General features: G+C 45.4%; 1 long non-coding RNA gene across 1 annotated transcript; it reads left to right on the top strand.

The window, feature by feature from the left end:
* The first annotated feature begins 13 nt into the window (after window positions 1-13).
* On the top strand, window positions 14-25,664 carry LOC130680403 (uncharacterized). Its single transcript, XR_008993400.1, has 3 exons — window positions 14-301; window positions 24,421-24,567; window positions 25,536-25,664. It is a non-coding gene; the product is annotated as an uncharacterized LOC130680403 (long non-coding RNA).

The raw sequence follows: 25,664 nt of genomic DNA, 5'->3' as shown, positions 1-25,664 counted from the left end.
CAGGGGTCTCGGCCCTGGGGCTCTCCTCCTGGGCTGGAGGCTCCACCGCACTGCCAGGCTGCTCCCTCTCCTCTGAGGCTTCGCTATAGTCGCTGACATCTACGAGTTCCCGTGTAGACAAGCGGCTCCATATGTCTGAGGCCTCTTCACCCTTTTTTTCAGCCTCTTCAAGAAAAGCAGATTGTCTTTTGGTCTTCTTTGAGGCGGGCTGCAAGACTTCCACCTCATCCCATGACACAGCCACACCTCTTTTCATCTGGACCGGCCTGTAGTAAATCTCCTTGACGGGTGCCGTTCCCAGGTATGGTGGAAAGGGGTCTTGGGTAGAGTCAGAGGAAGCTTGCCTTTCCTCCAAGACCTCGGGTAGAGTCATCTCAAGAGGCTGAGTTTGAAGAATATACTGATGCCACTGAAGGATTCCTTCTCCTCCTCCTCCTGGGAAAGGAAATTTCAGACATGAGAAAACTAGAATAAGTGTGTGAAGTCTGTAGGAGTTGAGATGGTCATGAGAATATTCCTATGTGGGCACATGGCCTGGAAGTACATACATATGTGAAACCACAGAATGCCGTGTGACATACATTTTATCTGAGGTATGTGTGTGGTGTGATTATGTGGGATTGAGGGTGTGGAGGTCTATGTGTGTTCTGGGACATGTGTGTGTGGTGCGACAATGCACGTGAACAGGGGTGTACGTGTTCTTACTGTGAAACAGTTAAAGACGGAGCATGTTAGAGGAAGTGTGCTTGAGCTTCCCAGAAGTGCAGCTCTCTGAGGGGCTGAAGGCTTTGGGCTGAAGGTTTTGTGGGTGCGGGGTATGCGGAATAGAAAGCCTGTATATGAAAGTGCATTCATTTCAGGGCCTGTGAGTGTTTGAGTGCTTAGGCTGGCTCTATGGGGGAGCTGGAACAAGTTACCTGTGTGAGAGGGTATACATTCTTTACAGGTTAGTGTGTAGACAGCAGAGTCTGAGCATGATTGTGTGAGGAGGGAAGGTGGAAGTGTGTATCTGTGTAACTCTTGTAGAGAATGGGAAGGACGCATCTGGAATGAAGGCATGTACATATGAGAGAAAACGTGACAGGAAAGGATAATGGGGCTCTATCTGGTGTGAAGGAATATAGTGTGTGTGTGAGTGAGTTTGTGCTGATCTGAGGGAGGAGGTAATTGAATTCCCACACTGTTACCAGCACAGCCCACCATCTCACAGCTGTCCCAGTGTTCACATGGGGAACTGCCCTGTCCTTGAAACCACACCCCCAATTTGCCCCTCTGCAGAGGCTGCAGTCTTAGTTCCTCTGCCCTGAAGCCCTATCCTGTTTTTGAAGGGAAAGTGAAGTAAGTAGGGATCTGGCTGAGCCGCGCCAGCTATTCATCCCGTCCAGCCTTTGTGTCTCCCTTACCGTCCTCAGCAGCAGCTAGAAGCTTTCCTGGAGACGACACGCAGGAGAAATACTCTGAGACAGAGGACTCTTCTCCCGGTGTCTGACTGCGGTCTGGGACCACCACACGTGCCTCCGGCTGAGGAGAATCCTCTTGAGAATTCTGGAATTCTGAGGAATGGAATACAAAAAAACAGATGTGGCATTTTCTGGGATCTCTATCCATTCAAAAAAGACATGTTAAGTCCATAATCAGGTTAGGCATAGAAACCCGCCCCCCACCTCATGAAATTGAGCATTTGAAAGTTCACTTGCTCCAAAATATAAGGAAACAATTATGAAAATTGTGTGTAGTAGATGTTAGTGACATTGGGGATCTTGTGTGTGATATTTCTAAAGATGTATACTGCAGTATATCGGAGGCTCAGATTCTCGCCTAGTACATAGTAAGTTGCCTGTATTATTTGATGATATTACTCTACTTACTGGAAGAATACATTTGGAGTATGTATACACGGGTTCAGTGCTTCCGTCTGTCAGCTGGGGACCACCTAACAAAAGTGCCCATCTCCTGCCCCCGGGGAGAGTCTGAAGGGACAGGAGAGCCCTCACGCCCACCTCCTGTCCCCGGGCTCCTCTCTCAGGTGTCTGCTCTGGGGAACCTGACAGGGGCCTCTGTTGCCAGAGCTGTGCAGGGCCAGGGCTTGGGGGGAACTGCTGAGTTCTGAGCTGGAGTAGGGGACTCCAGGAGGGCCTCCACGGTTGGCTCCAGACAACCCCTCCCAGCGCTGGTCCCTGCCCTGCTCTCCAGAGTTTACGTACCCTTCAATGGCACAGCTGTCAGCGGCCTACTCAGCGTGCCACCCTCCTCCGTGTCCCCTGCCCACACAGGGCTCGGACTCGGTAGTTCGTCTGTACTTATCATGCTCATCGCCTATCTTGAATTTGACACCTTCTCAATTTACAGATTACTTCTAGCTTGCTCTTTTTCCCAGTAAAATACATATATTTCTTAAATCAGCTCTACTGTGGATTTAAATATATCCTGAAAATCCCCGGACAGGTTTCCTTCCTCTTCCTCTACATTTCCAATAAAAAGACTATGCCTTCAAATTCACAAACTTCAGTAAATAAATAGGTAAATTCTTATTCCTGACAAAATAACCCATCCTCTGTTTAAAAACTGCAACCCAATGTTTACTTCTCCAAATTGCATCCACTTTGTCTTTTAGGCAGCTAGAGAGTGTCTGGTGGTGGGGCGGGGAGGGGAACATTTGGTGCGTGTCATATTTAAGTGTGGTGAGTATAATCTGATGTGTATGTGCCTGTCATGTTTCTTCAACAATTTTAGGTAGTGAGTCTGGAGATGAGATGGCGCGGATGTGTGAAGGTGGTGTGATGCGCTGGGTGACATGAAGCATAATATTGTATTTATGGAGGCAGTGTATCTTCCATGTATTTATGAGTAACCTGTGTTTTATGTGCTATGAAAGTTTCAGTAGTTATATAATATCTATTTGATTTTTAGGAAAGACTGTGAGGATTTGAAGAACTTTGTGAGATGTGTTGAGACCATGAAAGCGTAATAGAGTGGCCACGTGAAGGCTAGATAGGAGAGAGGTCACTAGATGGATGGTGGCATTTGGGGATTATGTGAAGGGACTAAGAGCCTGGGAACAAAGAGGAGTTTTAGACGTTATACAATTGTGACTGTTTCAAGCCCTATTGGTGTGAAATACAGAGTGCTACCAGAGTGGGATTACCTGCGGGGTCAGAGACCGTGGTACTGAAGGAATGATGTTAGAGAAAGTAAATTAGAGGAATGTGTGTGCAGAAAAGTGAGGGTGTGATGGTTTAACACATGTGGATATCACCTTACGAGTGTGCGTGTGAGTGAGTGTGAGTAGCTGTGGGTGTGATGGAGTGTCACACCTGTGTGCTTATGAGGACAGGAGGTGGCTGGATGCAAGAACTGAGGGGACACTTTCAAATCTGTGACCACTCTTCATGCACGAGAGGACACACACGTCACGTCTGGACAGGGGGTTGTATCAGCAAACCCCTGTTTTTACAGAGGAGCTTTGCTCTACTCTGTAAGACAAAGGAGGAATCTACGGGTTCCTGCGTGGGAAAATTGTTCTGGACCTTTCTGGCTCCCTTCCAGCTGGTTGTGAAAGATTTGTGACGTGGTGAGCAATGGAGCACAGCTTCCCAGGTTCAGGCTGAGTTAGTCTGCCCGTTTCTCTGTCATTTTGTCAGTTTTCCTACTTTTTCAAACACGGCCCCGTCTGATACCCTTGCACTTTTGGGCACTTGGCCTTGTTGAGATTTCCCTTGAATCTCAAGGTTATGCCTTATGTACATGCACTGCATATCTCCGAGAGCAGAAAGAAAGTTTGTTATCTTTCTCTGTTCTCTCATGTCTGGACAGGGGTTTGTAGCAGCTTCTATCTCCAGTCAACCGGGAAACTGATATACACCCTCTCATGCCACCACCGTGGATCCGCTCTCGAGGTACAGCCACTCTTTCATCGATTCCATACATTTTGATTGCTCGCTGTGTCCTACATGCATGGAGACTGCAGTCTCTTTTCTGGCCAGAGCTCCAAAATACAAGTATTCAACAGTTTCTGATTTTGCCCAAGTGTTAATGGCTAGGAGGGTATAAAACACATATGTTGTCTCTATGGACATTCTTGCCCTGTGTGTTGTACCTGTGCTGCCACAGAGTACTGATTAGATAAAATACTTTAATATTTGTTTAACTGACTACATATGCCATTGGGTTAAACACATTTTGTTTTAGTTGTCATAATCTGAGTAAGGTCCCCCAGCATTGAAAGATGCCATATCCTATTCCCCAGAACCTATGAATGTTAACCTTAGGAGGTCAATGGGACTCTGCAGATGTGATTAAATTAAGGGAGTATTTGAAATGAGTTCCTGTTGATGGCATGGAACCAGAGCCCTAGGCTCCCAGATTGGAGAGGAGGAGACTGCGGCTGGGCCCAAAGTAGACCTTTCTCTCTGGCGGAGCAGAGACACTGAGCTCGATCTCTGCAGGTCTGTGCGGACTCCCACTGCCCTGATCTGCCTAGACTTCAGCAGCTCTTCCTCTCTACTTAGCAGCACAAGAGGCCGAGTCAAAAGAGGAGGCAGAGGCCTAGCGTTCTGATTCAGAGGGTCCGTCATTTCCCTCAGGACCCCCAGCTTTGTCTTCCAAAGAGTACCCAGGCTGTGCACCCCATGCGTGGAGCTTTGAGACTCCTGGAAAATGGAGCAAAAGTAATGGAGGCGGCTGGTTCCATTCTGTTCCCTCCTACACTGTTCTCCGTAATGTACTCTCCCCACTTTCCCTCATGGAAATACTGAGTTTGTCCTAAACAGTTATCTTTGGCTTGGACAGAGAATTAGCCTATGTCAGCTTTCTGGGTTACTCTCTGGACCCTGTAGTCCAGGCTCCTCATACTCACTCACTCACCTTGCTTAAGATTTTTGGTACCATTGGTTTTCCTCCACCATTTTTTTGTGGGTGTGCCCTTTTTATTCCCCCTCTTAGATCTTCAATCTCAGATGAAACAATTGGTGAATTTCTATCTTTGCAGAATTTAACTATATATTATTAGTCAGTGTGTTTTGCTGACCAAGCTCACTTTTCCTCAGTGAATTAAGATGACCTTCATCTCTAGTGACTGTGTCAGGTGTGTGTATCACGCACACATTGTGGCAGAATGCTGTGAGGAATGTCATGTGCTTTGTGTGTATAAATTCTTTAACGTGTGACTGATCTGTTGTTTGCACATTTGAATATGGGATAGTTTTGTGTGTGTGAGAATGGTATTTGTGCTTTGTGTCTGTGTTTTAGGTCAGCACATATCTATGTGTGCAGACGGTGTGTCCTACGATTATGCATTTGTGTGCGTGTTTCACATGTTAGGTGGCTTAGTTGTGCAACAGGTTTATTGGGAGTATTCTCTTTGAGACTAGTGTAATTAATGTATTTGTGAAATTCTAAGGTAACAGTGAAAGCACAGAAGGATATGAAAAATCAATGGCCGTAAGAGAAAGAATATATGAGTTTTCAATATAGAACTGATTGAATATCCAACGTAAATGAGGGCACAGGACAGAGAGTGCAAGAATAAATGTAGAGTAGCATGTGATTGATTGCATTATGAAGTAAAATCTTGAAAGATTGAGGTTTAAGGCATTGGGATGGAATATGAACACTAAAGCTTAGCTCTCTAACTCTTAGGCATTCACCAATTAGAAATATGTCCATATAGCAAAATACATGTAATAGAATTTTCAGAATATCACCTTTTAGAGTAGCCCCAGATTGAAAGTAACCAAAATGCTCGTAAAAGTATAATCAATAAAGACACTATTTATATGCAGAGAATGAAGGAACTACAGTCACACATATCATGGATGATTATTACAAACACAAGTACAGAGAGTGAAGAGAAGTTGACACAAAGCATGTACTGTGCATTTGTGTTCACGTAACATTAAAACACAGGGACAACTAATGCAGCACTTTTGTATGGTTGGAACAAAAAAGCAGAGTGGAGAACTCTGATGCATGTGGAAGATGATAAGGAAGTGAATGATGATGATCAGGTGTGTAGATGGGTCTGTATAGGGTTGAACTTGAGAAGATCGGCTATGAGAAGATACTGCTGTGCTGGGGTCTCGGACCAGGTATGTCTCTACTCAGGTCAGGACCTGAGGATCCTACCGTGTTGGGCCTGCTTTAGGCTATTAGTGCTGTCACACCTTCCTGGTGATAGAACCTGCCTTCCCCAGCTCATACTGACATGTTCTTCCATGTTCCTCTGATACAACTCATCCCCTTAGGCCCTCTTCCACCATTTCCTCAAATAACTCCCTGCCCTCCCCTTGTCTCCTTGGGCTTGCTATCCCCAGCGGAAGTATTTTCCCTTGGGATTTACTACTTCCGCCGGGGATTATATTAACGAAGATGGAGAAGCATTTTGAGTTTCTTTCTGTACTGGGCTGCCTTGTGCTGACTGATGAGCAGAATCACTCAGCTCATCTCTGGGCTCTGCCTAGATCCCCACTGTCCTTCGCATCCCATTCAGTGGTCCCTTCTTACCAGGGCCAGGAAGCTTTTCCATTGCTTTCTGGCCTTGGGTTGGGACCACTGTCCTGTGTCCATGCTGTAGAGCTGCTTTTGTGGAAAAATTAAGTAAAAATGATCGATGTGGTCCATGCTTGGTGTTTGTGTATTTATCCATCCATTAAATAAAGAATAAGAGTCTGCTATGTAATGTCTTCAGTGAACCCAGATAGCCTCCATTTATGTGGATAGCATAATATCGTTTTACTTTGAAACAAATGTGTGGTAATATTGGTTGTTCCATCTATAGATCATGAGTAACTGAATTTCACAAAGTGTGTCTTTATGAAAGGAACAGAGATACGTAGCTAGCTCTAATGAGGGAGGTAAAACAAGTTACCTGTGTGACAGGGTGCACATTATTTATGGGTTAGTGTGTAGACAGCGGAGTCTGAGCATGATTGTGTGAGGAGGGAAGGTGGAAGTGTGTATCTGTGTAACACTTGTAGAGAATGGGAAGGACGCATCTGGAATGAAGGCATGTGTATATGAGAGAAGAAGTGAAAGGAAGGAATAGTGGGGCTCTATCTGGTATGAAGGAATATAATGTGTGTGTGAGTGAGTTTGTGCTGATCTGAGGGAAGAGGTTGTAATTGAATTCCCACACTGTTATCAACACAGCCCACTATCTCACTCACAGCTGTCCCAGTGTTCACATGGGGAACTGTCCTGTCCTTGAAAGCACACCCCCAATTTGTCCCTCTGCAGAGGCTTCAGTCTTAGTTCCTCTGCCCTGAAGCCCTTTCCTGTTTTTGAAGGGAAAGTGAAGTAAGTAGGGATTGGGCTGAGCCACCGCAGCTATTGATCCCGTCCAGCCTTTGTGTCTCCCTTACCGTCCTCAGCAGCAGCACGAAGCTTTCCTGGAGACGACACGCAGGAGAAATACTCTGAGACAGAGGACTCTTCTCCCGGTGTCTGACTGCGGTTTGGGACCACCACATGTGCCTCAGGGTGAGGAAAATCCCATTGAGTCTTCTTGAATTCTGAGGAATGAATACAAAAAATCAGATGTAGCATTTTCTGGGATCTGTATCCTTTCAAAAAAGACATGTTGAGTGAACAATCATGTTAGGCATTGAAACCCATACCCCATGAAATCAAGCATTCGAAACTTCACTTACTCCAAAATACAAGGAAACAACAATTATGAAAATTGTGTGTAGTAGATGTCAGTGATACTGGGTATCTTGTATGTGACATTTCTAAAGATGTGTACAGAATATCAAAAACTAGTGACTAAATTTGGGTACTAGTTCCTTTTTCCTCACAAGAAATTACATAATTAGAGGACATGGGGTACAAGTTTTAAAAGACTTCTGCCTGCCTGCCCACCTGCCTGTCTAGATTGGTATCTATATTGGTGTATGGAAAGATAGGGATGTTAATATAGATACAGAGAGGGGTAGAAATACAGCATTTTCACAGGGAATTCCTGGACACAGCCATGGTGCTGGAGATGCTCTAATGAAGACTTTACACACTTGCCCCAGACTCCTCTTCTGGGAATGTATTTCTGTATTTCTCCAAGACTCTCAGCCTCCCTATTCAGATCTTTCGAAAACCTCTTTCAGAGGAGGCAGACATACCCACGTGCTATATTTCTTCCCAGGGATTGGAAACAGACACCCCGGGCAGTTCTTGGGCAAGGGGTCATTTATGGCCCTGCTGAGGGAAGGGACTCAGTTCTGAGCCTGGGCCATCGCGTTGCCCTGTCTCCCCGCCTGGCTCCTCCTCAGCCCCTTCTCTCTCTCAGCCCACACCACGGTGACTCAGATTGTCTCCAGCAGAGGTCGGGCAGTGGAGTGTGTGCCAGGCTGGGGAGCATGAGCTGCCAGTGACTGCAAGGAAGAAAAGCCTTTCTCCCAACCTGCCCTCTTCCTGGACTTGTCTTGGGTTCACCGGTTCCAGAGGGGGCCGAGGCCCTGGGCCTGGAACGCCTTTCCCCCTGGAGCTACAGTAGTTCTGACCATGTGAGTAAGTTTTCTGCAGTGGGAAATGAGTGGCAATGACACGTGCCCCAACCAGGCACAGGCATGGCGTCCTCCTCTGTGCCCCGCCGTGCTCTTCCCTTTTCTAGCTAACTGGGATGCTGATAACCTGGGGTCTATTTGAAAGCTGAGTGTTCATGATAAAAAGTTCCTATCAGCAGGGAGATTTGCCCTATTCCTTTACATACACTGATTGTTGCGTAAGAAATAGACAGGTTCCTTCGTGCATTAGTTACTCAGGCCTAATCTACTCCAGCTAATGAATCTTGAGTTTTGAGAAGCAAATAATTGGACCTGGTACATATTAAGCAAGGCATTATATTAGAAACTACTCTGTGTCTTCCCTTGGCTTACTTATGCTGTATAAGCCAGGGGAAGACACACAGTCACCTCACAGTCACTACCACTATTTCAGTTTCCCATTTTTCCAGAAAGAGCCAAACTTTCTTAATTCAACTATGGTGCTTAAATGGTATTTGTGTGTGTGTGTATGTGTGTCCTGCTGGTTTTTCTCTTTTATAAAGGAGCCTCACATTTACATGTCTATAGTCTAAGACAATGAAAGAAAGTTCTCAATGTCTGAGACAATCTAAGAAATCAATTCATTTTCTTTATGACTTTACACACTCATTCCTGCACCTCCAATTTCAGGAAGTCAATGTTTTTTCCTAATTTTTCATTTACCTCTTCGATCCACACTTTCATCATTAACTGTAAAAAGTATTGTTGTAAAACTTGTAACATTGTAAAAAATGGAAGAAAGGGAAATGCATTATATAAGAAAAATTATACTAATCAATCACTACATCTGTGATACAGTAACCCAGAGCGGCATGATGTAGGGAACACAGGTCCTACGCCACAGAGACAAGGACCTAGTCACAGGAACCTTCTCTTGACCCCCAGATTATCTGATCCCTGAGAAAGACCGGCGCACCCCCACCTTTTCCTCCCTCCCGCCTTCCTGCCCTTTCTCTCCCATAGGTAGGAATCTTTGTTCCTTTTTTCTTTAGAAGACGGTCTCTAGATCCCCATTGCTCAGAGAATATCACTGATACACACCTCCTGACATCCTGGCAGCTTTGGGGGAACGTGTGGTTTCAAGATGTTTCCTTTTTCGTTTGTGCTTCATGGCTCAGCACTTCAGAGAGTGACTTAAAATCAGGTGCCTTCCTCCCTGGAACTCTGCTGCCAGAGGTTCAAGTGATGACAGCCAAGAAGCAGGTCTGTATATCCAAGAACAACCAACAACTGGACAGGCTCTCTCCTCACTCCCTCCCTCACTCACTCACTCACTGGCCTGGCCGGTGCTTAAGTACAGCAGGAGGGCCATTATGATGTGAGACAGGGTTCCATAGCATTGTGACACGTGCATCAGAGCAGACCACTGATGGGGGAGGGGGGCAGGGTGTGTGGGATCCCTTTTACCCAATACAAATTCTACCATCAACTTGAATGTTTATCTTACAATTCATGTCAAAACTTGAGAACCAATGACACGGATTAAAGAAAAGGCAATTACTATATGTATCTAGGGTAACCACATTACTAAATCTCCCCAGGGTGAGGATAAGGCATTACCTGAGAGAAACACTTCAACTAATGAATCTACTCCGTTAGTGATATAATGAGTTTTGAGAAGCAAATAATTTGACCTGGTACATATTAAGGAGCCATTGTATTAGAATTACTCTGTGGCTTCCCCTTGGCTCATTTATGCTGTATATGTGTGTATGTGTGAATTGGTGTGAATGTGTTTGGCATGTCTCGTAGTTTACACTAAAAATCTCTGAACATTCACTGTTTGTATTGAAGCTGAACTGAAGACAGACTCCCTTCCCTAGCTTCTCCCCAAGGCCCCACTGGGGTACGCTGGAATCCAGATGTCACGTTCTCTTCATGAGCCACCACTGGGACCCTCGGTTTTGGTCCTGATCTGTCCCCTCCCGTTACTGAGCATTGGCTCTTCCTCATAGGAATTGTTTACTTTTTAAACATCACAGTCACCAGAAATTTCAGGTTCCCATTTTTCCAGAAAGAACCAAACTTTCTCAATTCAGCCATTGCGGTTAAATGGTATTGTGTGTACTTGTGCGTGCATGCGCGTGTGTGTATCCTGCTGGTTTTTCCCTTACATTTCATAAAGGAGCCTCACATTTACACCTCTGTGCTCTGAGACAGTGAACGAAAGGTGTTTATGTCGGAGACAGTCTAAGGAATCAATCCATTTTCTGTGTGACTTCACACTCTCATCCCTGCACATCCAATTTTAGGTAAACTGTTTCCTACTTTTTCACTTACCTCTTTGAGCCACACTTTCTTCATTAACTGGAAAAAATATTATTGGAAAACTTAACAATATCCATTTACTTAACACATGGCCTCGGTTTTGTAAAAAGAGAAATTAAGGGAAATGCATTATTTAAGAAAAATTATACTAATCAATCACTACATCTGTGATACAGTAACCCAGAGCGGCATGATGTAGGGAACACAGGTCCTACGCCACAGAGACAAGGACCTAGTCACAGGAACCTTCTCTTGACCCCCAGATTATCTGATCCCTGAGAAAGACCGGCGCACCCCCACCTTTTCCTCCCTCCCGCCTTCCTGCCCTTTCTCTCCCATAGGTAGGAATCTTTGTTCCTTTTTTCTTTAGAAGACGGTCTCTAGATCCCCATTGCTCAGAGAATATCACTGATACACACCTCCTGACATCCTGGCAGCTTTGGGGGAACGTGTGGTTTCAAGATGTTTCCTTTTTCGTTTGTGCTTCATGGCTCAGCACTTCAGAGAGTGACTTAAAATCAGGTGCCTTCCTCCCTGGAACTCTGCTGCCAGAGGTTCAAGTGATGACAGCCAAGAAGCAGGTCTGTATATCCAAGAACAACCAACAACTGGACAGGCTCTCTCCTCACTCCCTCACTCACTCACTCACTCACTCACTGGCCTGGCCGGTGCTTAAGTACAGCAGGAGGGCCATTATGATGTGAGACAGGGTTCCATAGCATTGTGACACGTGCATCAGAGCAGACCACTGATGGGGGAGGGGGGCAGGGTGTGTGGGATCCCTTTTACCCAATACAAATTCTACCATCAACTTGAATGTTTATCTTACAATTCATGTCAAAACTTGAGAACCAATGACACGGATTAAAGAAAAGGCAATTACTGTATGTATCTAGGGTAACCACATTACTAAATCTCCCCAGGGTGAGGATAAGGCATTACCTGAGAGAAACACTTCAACTAATGAATCTACTCCGTTAGTGATATAATGAGTTTTGAGAAGCAAATAATTTGACCTGGTACATATTAAGGAGCCATTGTATTAGAATTACTCTGTGGCTTCCCCTTGGCTCATTTATGCTGTATATGTGTGTATGTGTGAATTGGTGTGAATGTGTTTGGCATGTCTCGTAGTTTACACTAAAAATCTCTGAACATTCACTGTTTGTATTGAAGCTGAACTGAAGACAGACTCCCTTCCCTAGCTTCTCCCCAAGGCCCCACTGGGGTACGCTGGAATCCAGATGTCACGTTCTCTTCATGAGCCACCACTGGGACCCTCGGTTTTGGTCCTGATCTGTCCCCTCCCGTTACTGAGCATTGGCTCTTCCTCATAGGAATTGTTTACTTTTTAAACATCACAGTCACCAGAAATTTCAGGTTCCCATTTTTCCAGAAAGAACCAAACTTTCTCAATTCAGCCATTGCGGTTAAATGGTATTGTGTGTACTTGTGCGTGCATGCGCGTGTGTGTATCCTGCTGGTTTTTCCCTTACATTTCATAAAGGAGCCTCACATTTACACCTCTGTGCTCTGAGACAGTGAACGAAAGGTGTTTATGTCGGAGACAGTCTAAGGAATCAATCCATTTTCTGTGTGACTTCACACTCTCATCCCTGCACATCCAATTTTAGGTAAACTGTTTCCTACTTTTTCACTTACCTCTTTGAGCCACACTTTCTTCATTAACTGGAAAAAATATTATTGGAAAACTTAACAATATCCATTTACTTAACACATGGCCTCGGTTTTGTAAAAAGAGAAATTAAGGGAAATGCATTATTTAAGAAAAATTATACTAATCAATCACTACATCTGTGATACAGTAACCCAGAGCGGCATGATGTAGGGAACACAGGTCCTACGCCACAGAGACAAGGACCTAGTCACAGGAACCTTCTCTTGACCCCCAGATTATCTGATCCCTGAGAAAGACCGGCGCACCCCCACCTTTTCCTCCCTCCCGCCTTCCTGCCCTTTCTCTCCCATAGGTAGGAATCTTTGTTCCTTTTTTCTTTAGAAGACGGTCTCTAGATCCCCATTGCTCAGAGAATATCACTGATACACACCTCCTGACATCCTGGCAGCTTTGGGGGAACGTGTGGTTTCAAGATGTTTCCTTTTTCGTTTGTGCTTCATGGCTCAGCACTTCAGAGAGTGACTTAAAATCAGGTGCCTTCCTCCCTGGAACTCTGCTGCCAGAGGTTCAAGTGATGACAGCCAAGAAGCAGGTCTGTATATCCAAGAACAACCAACAACTGGACAGGCTCTCTCCTCACTCCCTCACTCACTCACTCACTCACTCACTGGCCTGGCCGGTGCTTAAGTACAGCAGGAGGGCCATTATGATGTGAGACAGGGTTCCATAGCATTGTGACACGTGCATCAGAGCAGACCACTGATGGGGGAGGGGGGCAGGGTGTGTGGGATCCCTTTTACCCAATACAAATTCTACCATCAACTTGAATGTTTATCTTACAATTCATGTCAAAACTTGAGAACCAATGACACGGATTAAAGAAAAGGCAATTACTGTATGTATCTAGGGTAACCACATTACTAAATCTCCCCAGGGTGAGGATAAGGCATTACCTGAGAGAAACACTTCAACTAATGAATCTACTCCGTTAGTGATATAATGAGTTTTGAGAAGCAAATAATTTGACCTGGTACATATTAAGGAGCCATTGTATTAGAATTACTCTGTGGCTTCCCCTTGGCTCATTTATGCTGTATATGTGTGTATGTGTGAATTGGTGTGAATGTGTTTGGCATGTCTCGTAGTTTACACTAAAAATCTCTGAACATTCACTGTTTGTATTGAAGCTGAACTGAAGACAGACTCCCTTCCCTAGCTTCTCCCCAAGGCCCCACTGGGGTACGCTGGAATCCAGATGTCACGTTCTCTTCATGAGCCACCACTGGGACCCTCGGTTTTGGTCCTGATCTGTCCCCTCCCGTTACTGAGCATTGGCTCTTCCTCATAGGAATTGTTTACTTTTTAAACATCACAGTCACCAGAAATTTCAGGTTCCCATTTTTCCAGAAAGAACCAAACTTTCTCAATTCAGCCATTGCGGTTAAATGGTATTGTGTGTACTTGTGCGTGCATGCGCGTGTGTGTATCCTGCTGGTTTTTCCCTTACATTTCATAAAGGAGCCTCACATTTACACCTCTGTGCTCTGAGACAGTGAACGAAAGGTGTTTATGTCGGAGACAGTCTAAGGAATCAATCCATTTTCTGTGTGACTTCACACTCTCATCCCTGCACATCCAATTTTAGGTAAACTGTTTCCTACTTTTTCACTTACCTCTTTGAGCCACACTTTCTTCATTAACTGGAAAAAATATTATTGGAAAACTTAACAATATCCATTTACTTAACACATGGCCTCGGTTTTGTAAAAAGAGAAATTAAGGGAAATGCATTATTTAAGAAAAATTATACTAATCAATCACTACATCTGTGATACAGTAACCCAGAGCGGCATGATGTAGGGAACACAGGTCCTACGCCACAGAGACAAGGACCTAGTCACAGGAACCTTCTCTTGACCCCCAGATTATCTGATCCCTGAGAAAGACCGGCGCACCCCCACCTTTTCCTCCCTCCCGCCTTCCTGCCCTTTCTCTCCCATAGGTAGGAATCTTTGTTCCTTTTTTCTTTAGAAGACGGTCTCTAGATCCCCATTGCTCAGAGAATATCACTGATACACACCTCCTGACATCCTGGCAGCTTTGGGGGAACGTGTGGTTTCAAGATGTTTCCTTTTTCGTTTGTGCTTCATGGCTCAGCACTTCAGAGAGTGACTTAAAATCAGGTGCCTTCCTCCCTGGAACTCTGCTGCCAGAGGTTCAAGTGATGACAGCCAAGAAGCAGGTCTGTATATCCAAGAACAACCAACAACTGGACAGGCTCTCTCCTCACTCCCTCACTCACTCACTCACTCACTCACTGGCCTGGCCGGTGCTTAAGTACAGCAGGAGGGCCATTATGATGTGAGACAGGGTTCCATAGCATTGTGACACGTGCATCAGAGCAGACCACTGATGGGGGAGGGGGGCAGGGTGTGTGGGATCCCTTTTACCCAATACAAATTCTACCATCAACTTGAATGTTTATCTTACAATTCATGTCAAAACTTGAGAACCAATGATACGGATTAAAGAAAAGGCAATTACTGTATATATCTAGGGTAACCACATTACTAAATCTCCCCAGGGTGAGGATAAGGCATTACCTGAGAGAAAAAGCCTTAGACCCATGCCTGCCCCAGAGAACATGGTTAAGTGTCCTATCTTAGCAGTACCATATATCTTATGTGCACATGTAAGTCATATGTGTGGTGCATGTGTATAGTGGGTTTGCAAACACCTTGTGATTCCATACAGCTCCTACATTTATTGGATTTTTCCCACTGTAGGGAACAGGCTCATGTATTTCAACAACCCACTGTCTCTTTTGCAAGTCTTTTTCCTTCACTTTCCCAGAGCCTTCAGGGTGAGAGGAAGCCCCTGGCTTTACATCCCATGGCTCTATCATGGCTCATACATGATATACTCATTAATTTCATAAAATGTTGGCTAATTGTTCTCTGAAACAGCTACATAGTTCCATACTTCACTTTATATCATGAAGGTTCTTTTTTTTACCTATATTGTTACTATCATTTGTATAGGTTGATCTAATTTTTACCAACTTGGTATGCGTTTAAGTACCTAATTTTTGATACGGGTTTTTCCAATAGCTGACGAGGCTGAGAATATCTTGGGAAATGTGCCTACTGTTCGGTGGCTGCCAAGAGGCCGAGCCCATGTGGGGGGCATAGCGTGAGGCAGGACCTACTGGAGGTAAAGAAGGCTGAAGCTGGCTGGATCACGGCCTTGCTCTAGAGCAGCTGCTCACTTAGAAGGAAATACACATGGCCCCTCAGGGAGGAGACAGTCAGTGGGAAGTTGGAAGTAGAATGGAGCTAACTAGACTTCAAACCCTGTGCAGAGCCATTTAATATCCAGGAGACTGGGGCCTAGAACTGAAGCCAGGGAATGAAGCCTTCATGCTTGACAAGCACAGGATTCATGATGAGGGCCATGAGATTAGTAATGTGGTTACCCTAGATACATAAAGTAACTGTCTTTTGTTTAATCCATATCATTGGTTCTCCTGTTTTGATATGAAGTGCAAGATAAAAATTCAAGTTGATGGTAGAGTTTGTATTGGGTAAAAGGGATCCCACACACCCTGCCCCCCTCCCCCGTCAGTGGTCTGCTCTGATGCACGTGTCACAATGCTATGGAACCCTGTCTCACATCATAATGGCCCTCCTGCTGTACTTAAGCACCGGCCAGGCCAGTGAGTGAGTGAGTGAGTGAGTGAGGGAGTGAGGAGAGAGCCTGTCCAGTTGTTGGTTGTTCTTGGATATACAGACCTGCTTCTTGGCTGTCATCACTTGAACCTCTGGCAGTAGAGTTCCAGGGAGGAAGGCACCTGATTTTAAGTCACTCTCTGAAGTGCTGAGCCATGAAGCACAAACGAAAAAGGAAACATCTTGAAACCACACGTTCCCCCAAAGCTGCCAGGATGTCAGGAGGTGTGTATCAGTGATATTCTCTGAGCAATGGGGATCTAGAGACCGTCTTCTAAAGAAAAAAGGAACAAAGATTCCTACCTATGGGAGAGAAAGGGCAGGAAGGCGGGAGGGAGGAAAAGGTGGGGGTGCGCCGGTCTTTCTCAGGGATCAGATAATCTGGGGGTCAAGAGAAGGTTCCTGTGACTAGGTCCTTGTCTCTGTGGCGTAGGACCTGTGTTCCCTACATCATGCCGCTCTGGGTTACTGTATCACAGATGTAGTGATTGATTAGTATAATTTTTCTTATATAATGCATTTCCCTTTCTTCCATTTTTTACAATGTTACAAGTTTTACAACAATACTTTTTACAGTTAATGATGAAAGTGTGGCTCGAAGAGGTAAATGAAAAATTAGGAAAAAACATTGACTTCCTGAAATTGGAGGTGCAGGAATGAGAGTGTAAAGTCATACAGAAAATGAATTGATTTCTTAGATTGTCTCAGACATTGAGAACTTTCTTTCACTGTCTTAGTGTACAGACATGTAAATGCGAGGCTCCTGTATGAAAGAGAAACAACAGCAGGACACACACACACACACACACACACAGCATTGAAGCATGCTATTTGAATTGAGAAAGTTTGGCTCTTTCTGGAAAAACGGGAAACTGAAGTAGTTGTAGTGACTGTGAGGTGACTGTGTGTCTTCCCCTGGCTTATACAGCATAAGTAAGCCAAGGGAAGACACAGAGTAGTTTCTAATATAATGCCTTGCTTAATATGTACCAGGTCCAATTATTTGCTTCTCAAAAGTCAACTCAGGATTCATTAGCTGGAGTAGATTAGGCCTGAGTAACTAATGCACGAAGGAACCTGTCTATTTCTTACGCAACAATCAGTGTATGTAAAGGAATAGGGCAAGTCTCCCTGCTGATAGGAACTTTTTATCATGAACACTCAGCTTTCAAATAGACCCCAGGTTATCAGCATCCCAGTTAGCTAGAAAAGGGAAGAGCACGGCGGGGCACAGAGGAGGACGCCATGCCTGTGCCTGGTTGGGGCACGTGTCATTGCCACTCATTTCCCACTGCAGAAAACTTACTCACATGGTCAGAACTACTGTAGCTCCAGGGGGAAAGGTGTTCCAGGCCCAGGGCCTCGGCCCCCTCTGGAACCGGTGAACCCAAGACAAGTCCAGGAAGAGGGCAGGTTGGGAGAAAGGCTTTTCTTCCTTGCAGTCACTGGCAGCTCATGCTCCCCAGCCTGGCACACACCACTGCCCCACCTCTGCTGGAGACAGTCTGAGTCACCGTGGTGTGTGCTGAGAGCGAGAAGGGGCCGAGGAGGAGCCAGGCGGGGAGACGGGGCAACGCGATGGCCCAGGCTCAGAACTGAGTGCCTTCCCTCAGCAGGGCCATAAATGACCCCTTGCCCAAGAACTGTCCAGCTGTCCATTTACAATTCCCGTTAAGAAATATAGCACGTGGGTATGTCTGCCTCCTCTGAAAGAGGTTTTCAAAGATCTGAATAGGGAGGCTGAGAGTCTTGGAGAAATACGGAAATACATTCCCAGAAGAGGAGTCTGGGGCAAGTGTGTAAAGTCTTCATTAGAGCATCTCCAGCACCATGGCTGTGTCCAGGAATTCCTTGTGAAAATGCTGTATCTCTACCCCTCTCTGTATTTATATTGACATCCCTATCTTTCCATACACCAATATAGATACCAATCTAGACAGGCAGGTGGGCAGGCAGTCAGAAGTCTTTTAAAACTTGTACCCCGTGTCCTCTAATTATACAATTTCTCATGACGAAAAAGGAACTAGTATCCAATTTTTGTCACTAGTTTGCAATATTCTGTATACATCTATAGAAATATCACATACAAGATACCCAGTATCACTGACATCTACACACAATTTTCACAATTGTTGTTCCCTGGTATTTTGGAGCAAGTGAAGTTTCAAATGCTTGATTTCATGGGGTATGGGTTTCAATGCCTACAATGATTGTCCACTCAACATGTCTTTTTTGAATGGATACAGATCCCAGAAAATGGTCCATCTGTTTTTTTTGTATTAATTCTCAGAATTTGAGGAGACTCAATGGGATTCTCCTGAGCCTGAGGCACGTGTAGTGGTCCCAGACCAGAGTCAGACACCGGGAGAAGAGCCCTCTGTCTCGGAGTGTTTCTCCCGTGCGTCCGCCCCAGGAAAGCTTCCTGCTGCTGCTGAGGACAGTAAGGGAGACACAAAGGCTGGACGGGATCAATAGCTGCGGTGGCTCAGCCCAATCCCTACTTACTTCGCTTTCCCTTCAAAAATAGGAAAGGGCTTCAGGGCAGAGGAACTAAGACTGCAGCCTCTGCAGAGGGACAAATTGGGGGTATGCTTTCAAGGATAGGGCGGTACCCCATGTGAACACTGGGACAGCTGTGAGATGGTGGGCTGTGCTGATAAGTGTGGGAATTCGATGACCTCTTCCCTCAGATCAGCACAGACTCACTCACACACACACACTATATTCCTTCATACCAGATATGGCCCCATTATCCTTTCCTGTCACTTTTTCTCCCATATGCACATGCCTTCATTCCAGATGCGTCCTTCCCATTCTGTACCAGCGTTACACAGATACACACTTCCACCTTCCCTCCTCACAATCATTCTCACACTATGCTGTCTACCCACTAACCCGTTAATAGTGTACAACCTTTCACACAGGTAACTTGTTTTACCTCTGTCATTAGAGATAGATACATATATCTCTCTTCCATTTACAAAGACACACTTTGTGAAATCCAATCATTCATGATCTATAGATGGAACAACCAGTATTAACACATTTGAAAATTTCAAAGGAAAACGGTATTATGCTATCCCCATAAATGGAGGCTATCTGGGTTCACTGAAGACATTACATAGCAGACTCTTACTGTTTATTTAATGGATGGATAAATATAAAACCACCAAGCACGGACCACATCTATCATTTTTATTTAATTTTTCCACAAAAGCAGCTCTACCGCATGGACACGGGACGGTGGCCCCAACCCAAGGCCAGAGAGCAACAGAAGCTGCTGCTGCTTCAGAGCGCCTGTCCTGCGTCCCTTGTGAGGACAAGCTTCCTGGCGCTGCTGAGAAGGGATGGGAAGCAAAGGGCAGTGGGGATCCAGGCAGAGCCCAGAGCTGAGCTCAGTGATTCTGCTCAGCAGTCAGCACAAGGCTGCCCAGCACAGAGAGAAACTCTAAATGCCTCTCCATCTTCGTTAGTACAATCCCCAGCGGAAGTAGTAAATCCCAAGGGAAAATACGCGAGCCCAAGGAGACAAGGGGAGGGCAGGGAGTTATTTGAGGAAATGGTGGAAGAGGGCCTAAGGGGATGAGTTGTATCAGAGGAACATGGAAGAACATGTCAGGATGAGCTGGGCAAGGACAGGTTCTATCACCAGGAAGGTGTGACAGCACTAATAGCCTAAAGCAGGCCCAACACGGTAGGATCCTCAGGTCCTGACCTGAGTAGAGACATACCTGGTCCGAGACCCCAGCACAGCAGTATCTTTTCATAGCCGATGTTCCCAAGTTCAAACCTATACAGACCCATCTACACACCTGATCATCATCGTTCACTTCCTTGTCATCTTCCACATGCATCTGAGTTCTCTACTCTGTTTTTGTCCCAAGCATATAAAAGTGCTGCATTAGTCTTCCCTGTGTTTTAATGTTACGTGAACACGAGTACACAATACATGCTTCGCGTCTTCTTCTTTTCGCTCTCTGTGCTTGTGTTTGTAATCATCATCCATGTTATATGTGACTGTAGTTCCTTCATTCTTGGCACATAAATAGTGTGTTTGTTTATTACACTTTTACGAGCATTTGGGTTACTTTCAATCTGGGGCTACTCTAAAAGGTGATATTCTCAAAATTCTATTACATGTATTTTGCTATATGCACATATTTCTTATTGGTGAATGCCTCAGAGTTAGAGGGCTAGGCTTTAGTGTTCATATTCTACTCAACCCCTTAGAGCTCAATCTTTCAAGATTTTACTTTGTAATGAATCAATCACATGCTGCTCTACATTTATTCTTGCATGCCCTGTCCTGTGCCCTCATTTACTTTGGATCTTCAAACACTTCTACATTGAAAACTCATATATTCTTTCTCTTACAGCCATTGATTTTTCATATCCTTCTGTGTTTTCACTGTACCTTAGATTTCACAAATACATTAATTACACTAGTCTCAAAGAGAATACTCCGAATAATCCTGTTGCACACCTAAGCCACCTAACATGTGAAACACGCACACACATGCATAATCATAGGACACGCAGCCTGCACACATTACGTTCTGACCTAAAACACAGACACAAAGCACACATACCATTCTCACACACACAGAACTATCCCATGTTCAAATGTGCAAACACCAGATCAGTCACACATTAAAGAATTTATACACACAAAGCACATGACATTCCTCACAGCATTCTGCCACAATGTGTGCATGATACACACACCTGACACATTCACTAGAGATGAAGGTCATCTTACTTCACTGAGGAAAAGTGAGCTTGGTCAGCAAAACAAAGACACTGACTAATAATAGTTAAATTCTGCAAAGATAAAAATTCGCCAATTATTTCATCTGAGGTTGTAAATCTAGGAGGGGGAATGCAAAGGGCACACCCACAAAAAAAATGGTGGAGGAAAGCCAATGGTACCAAAAATCTTAAGCAAGGTGAGTGAGTGAGTATGAGGAGCCTGGACTACAGGGTCCAGAGAGTAACCCAGAAAGCTGACATAGGCCAATTCTCTGTCCAAGCCATAGATAACTGTTTAGGACAAACTCAGTATTTCCGTGAGGGACAGTGGGGAGAGTACGTTAGGGAGAAGAGTGTAGGAGGGAACAGAATGGAACCAGCCGCCTCCATTACTTTTGCTCCATTTTCCAGGAGTCTCAAAGCTCCACACGTGGTGTGCACCGCCTGGGTACTCTTTGGAAGACAAAGCTGGGGGTCCTGAGGGAAATGACGGACCCTCTGAATCAGAACGCTAGGCCTCTGCCTCCTCTCTTGACTCAGCCTCTTGTGCTGCTAAGTAGAGAGGAAGAGCTGCTGAAGTCTAGGCAGATCAGGGCAGTGGGAGTCCGCACAGACCTGCAGAGATCGAGCTCAGTGTCTCTGCTCCGCCAGAGAGAAAGGTCTACTTTGGGCCCAGCCGCAGTCTCCTCCTCTCCAATCTGGGAGCCTAGGGCTCTGGTTCCATGCCATCAACAGGAACTCATTTCAAATACTCCCTTAATTTAATCACATCTGCAGAGTCCCATTGGCCTCCTAAGGTTAACATTCATAGGTTCTGGGGAATAGGATATGGCATCTTTCAATGGTGGGGGAAGTTACCCAGATTATGACAATGAAAACAAAGTGTGTTTAACCCAATAACATATGTAGTCAGGTAAACAAATATTAAAGTATTTTATCTAATCAGTACTCTGTGGCAGCACAGGTCCAAGACACAGGACAAGAATGTCCGTAGAGACAACATTTGTGTTTTATACCCTCCTAGCCATTAACACTTGAGCAAAATCAGAAACTGTTGAATACTTGTATTTTGGTGTTCTGGCCAGAAAAGAGACTGCAGTCTCCATGCATGTAGGACACAGCGAGCAATCAAAGTGTATGGAATGGATGAAAGAGTGGCTGTACGTCGAGAGCAGGTTCACAGTGGGGGCGTGAGAGGGTGTATATCAGGGTCCCGGCTGACTGGAGATAGAAGCTGCTACAAACCCGTCCAGATGTGAGAGAACACAGAAAGACAACAAAGTTTCTTTCTGCCCTCGGAGATATGCAGTGCATGTACATAAGGCACAACCTTGAGATTCAAGGGAAATCTCAACAAGGACAAGTGCCCAAAAGTGCAATATATCAGACGGGGCTGTGTTTGAAAAAGTAGGAAAACTGACAAAATGACAGAGAAACGGGCAGACTAACTGAGCCTGAACCTGGGAAGATGTGCTCCCCTGGTCGCCACGTCACAAATCTTTCACAACCAGCTGGAAGGGAGTCAGAAAGGTCCAGAACAATTTTCCCACGCAGGAACCCGTAGATTCCTCCTTTGTCTTACAGAGGAGAGCGAAGCTCCTCTGTACAAACAGGGGTTTGCTGATACAACCCCCTGTCCAGACGTAACGTGTGTGTCCTCTCATGCATGAAGAGTGGCCAGAGATTTGAAAGTGGCCCCTCAGTTCTTGCATCCAGCCACCTCCTGTCCTCATAAGCACACAGGTGTGACACTCCATCACACCCACAGCTACTCACACTCACTCACACGCACTTGTAAGCTGATATCCACATGTGTTAAACCATCACACCCTCACTTTTCTGCACACACATTCCTCTAATTTACTTTCTCTAACATCATTCCTTCAGTACCACGGTCTCTGACCCCGCAGGTAATCCCACTCTGGTAGCACTCTGTATTTCACACCAATAGGGCTTGAAACAGTCACAATTGTATAACATCTAAAACTCCTCTTTGTTCCCAGGCTCTTAGTCCCTTCACATAATCCCCAAATGCCACCATCCATCTAGTGACCTCTCTCCTATCTAGCCTTCACGTGGCCACTCTGTTACGCTTTCGTGGTCTCAACACATCTCACAAAGTTCTTCAAATCCTCACAGTCTTTCCTAAAAATCAAATAGATATTATATAACTACTGAAACTTTCATAGCACATAAAACACAGGTTACTCATAAATACATGGAAGATACACTGCCTCCATAAATACAATATTATGCTTCATGTCACCCAGCGCATCACACCACCTTCACACATCCGGGCCATCTCATCTCTAGACTCACTACCTAAAATTGTTGAAGAAACATGACAGGCACATACACATCAGATTATACTCACCACACTTAAATATGACACGCACCAAATGTTCCCCTCCCCGCCCCACCACCAGACACTCTCTAGCCGCCTAAAAGACAAAGTGGATGCAATTTGGAGAAGTAAACATTGGGTTGCAGTTTTTAAACAGAGGATGGGTTATTTTGTCAGGAATAAGAATTTACCTATTTATTTACTGAAGTTTGTGAATTTGAAGGCATAGTCTTTTTATTGGAAATGTAGACGGAGAGGAAGGAAACCTGTCTGGGGATTTTCAGGATATCTTTAAATCCACAGTAGAGCTGATTTTTAGAAATACATGTATTTTACTGGGAAAAAGAGCAAGCTAGAAGTAATCTGTAAATTGAGAAGGTGTAAAATTCAAGATAGGCGATGAGCATGATAAGTACAGACAAACTACCGAGTCCGAGCCCTGTGTGGGCAGGGGACACGGAGGAGGGTGGCACGCTGAGTACGCCGCTGACAGCTGTGCCATTTAAGGGTACGTAAACCCTGGAGAGCAGGGCAGGGGCCAGCTCTGGGAGGGGTAGTCTGGAGCCAACTGTGGAGGCCCTCCTGGAGTCCCCTACTCCAGCTCAGAACTCAGCAGTTCCCCCCAAGCCCTGGCCCTGCACAGCTCTGGCAACAGAGGCCCCCGTCAGGTTCCCCAGAGCAGACACCTGAGAGAGGAGCCCGGGGACAGGTGGTGGGCGTGAGGGCTCTCCTGACCCTTCAGACTCTCCCCGGGGGCAGGAGATGGGCACTTTTGTTAGGTGGTCCCCAGCTGACAGACAGAAGCACTGAACCCGTGTATACATACTCCAAATGTATTCTTCCAGTAAGTAGAGTAATATCATCAAATAATACAGGCAACTTACTATGTACTAGGCGAGAATCTGAGCCTCCGATATACTGCAGTATACATCTTTAGAAACATCACGCACAAGGTGCCCAATATCACTGACATCTACTACACACAATTTTCATAATTGTTTCCTTATATTTTGGAGCAAGTGAAGTTTCAAATGCTCAGTTTCATGAGGGGGTGACGGGTTTCAATGCCTAACCTGATTATGGACTTAACATGTCTTTTTTGAATGGATAGAGATCCTAGAAAATGCCACATCTGTTTTTTTGTATTCCATTCCTCAGAATTCCAGAATTCTCAGGATTCTCCTCAGCCGGAGGCACGTGTGGTGGTCCCAGACCGCAGTCAGACACCGGGAGAAGAGTCCTCTGTCTCGGAGTATTTCTCCTGCGTGTCGTCTCCAGGAAAGCTTCTAGCTGCTGCTGAGGACGGTAAGGGAGACACAAAGGCTGGACGGGATCAATAGCCGCGGTGGCTCAGCCAGATCCCTACTTACTTCACTTTCGCTTCAAAAACAGGATAGGGCTTCAGGGCAGAGGAACTAAGACTGCAGCCTCTGCAGAGGGGCAAATTGGGGGTATGCTTTCAAGGACAGGGCAGTTCCCCATGTGAACACTGGGACAGCTGTCAGATGGTGGGCTGGGTTGGTAACAGGGTGGGAATTCAATTACCTCTTCCCTCAGATCAGCACAAACTCACTCACATACACACACTATATTCCTTCACACCAGATAGAGCCCCATTATCCTTTCCTGTCACGTTTTCTCTCATATGTACATGCCTTCATTCCAGATGCGTCCTTCCCATTCTCTACAAGAGTTACACAGATACACACTTCCACCTTCCCTCCTCACACAATCATGCTCAGACTCTGCTGTCTACACACTAACCTGTAAAGAATGTACACCCTCTCACACAGGTAACTTGTTCCAGCTCCCCCATAGAGCCAGCCTAAGCACTCAAACACTCACAGGCCCTGAAATGAATGCACTTTCATATACAGGTTTTCTATTCCGCATACCCTGCGCCCACAAAACCTTCAGCCCAAAGCCTTCAGCCCCTCAGAGAGCTGCACTTCTGGGACTCAAGCACACTTCCTCTAACATGCTCCGTCTTTAACTGTTTCACAGTAAGAACACGTACACCCCTGTTCACGTGCATTGTCGCACCACACACACATGTCCCAGAACACACATAGACCTCCACACCCTCAATCCCACATAATCACACCACACACATACCTCAGATAAAATGTATGTCACACGGCATTCTGTGATCTCACATATGTATGTACTTCCAGGCCATGTGCCCACATAGGAATATTCTCATGACCATCTCAACTCCTACAGACTTCACACACTTATTCTAGTTTTCTCATGTCTGAAATTTCCTTTCCCAGGAGGAGGAGGAGGAGGAATCCTTCAGTGGCATCAGTATATTCTTCAAACTCAGCCTCTTGAGATGACTCTACCCGAGGTCTTGGAGGAAAGGCAAGCTTCCTCTGACTCTACCCAAGACCCCTTTCCAC

Source organism: Manis pentadactyla, chromosome 13 (assembly GCF_030020395.1).
Source record: "Manis pentadactyla isolate mManPen7 chromosome 13, mManPen7.hap1, whole genome shotgun sequence".
Lineage (NCBI taxonomy): Eukaryota > Metazoa > Chordata > Mammalia > Pholidota > Manidae > Manis > Manis pentadactyla.
This window is presented reverse-complemented; position numbering and strand designations above follow the sequence as displayed.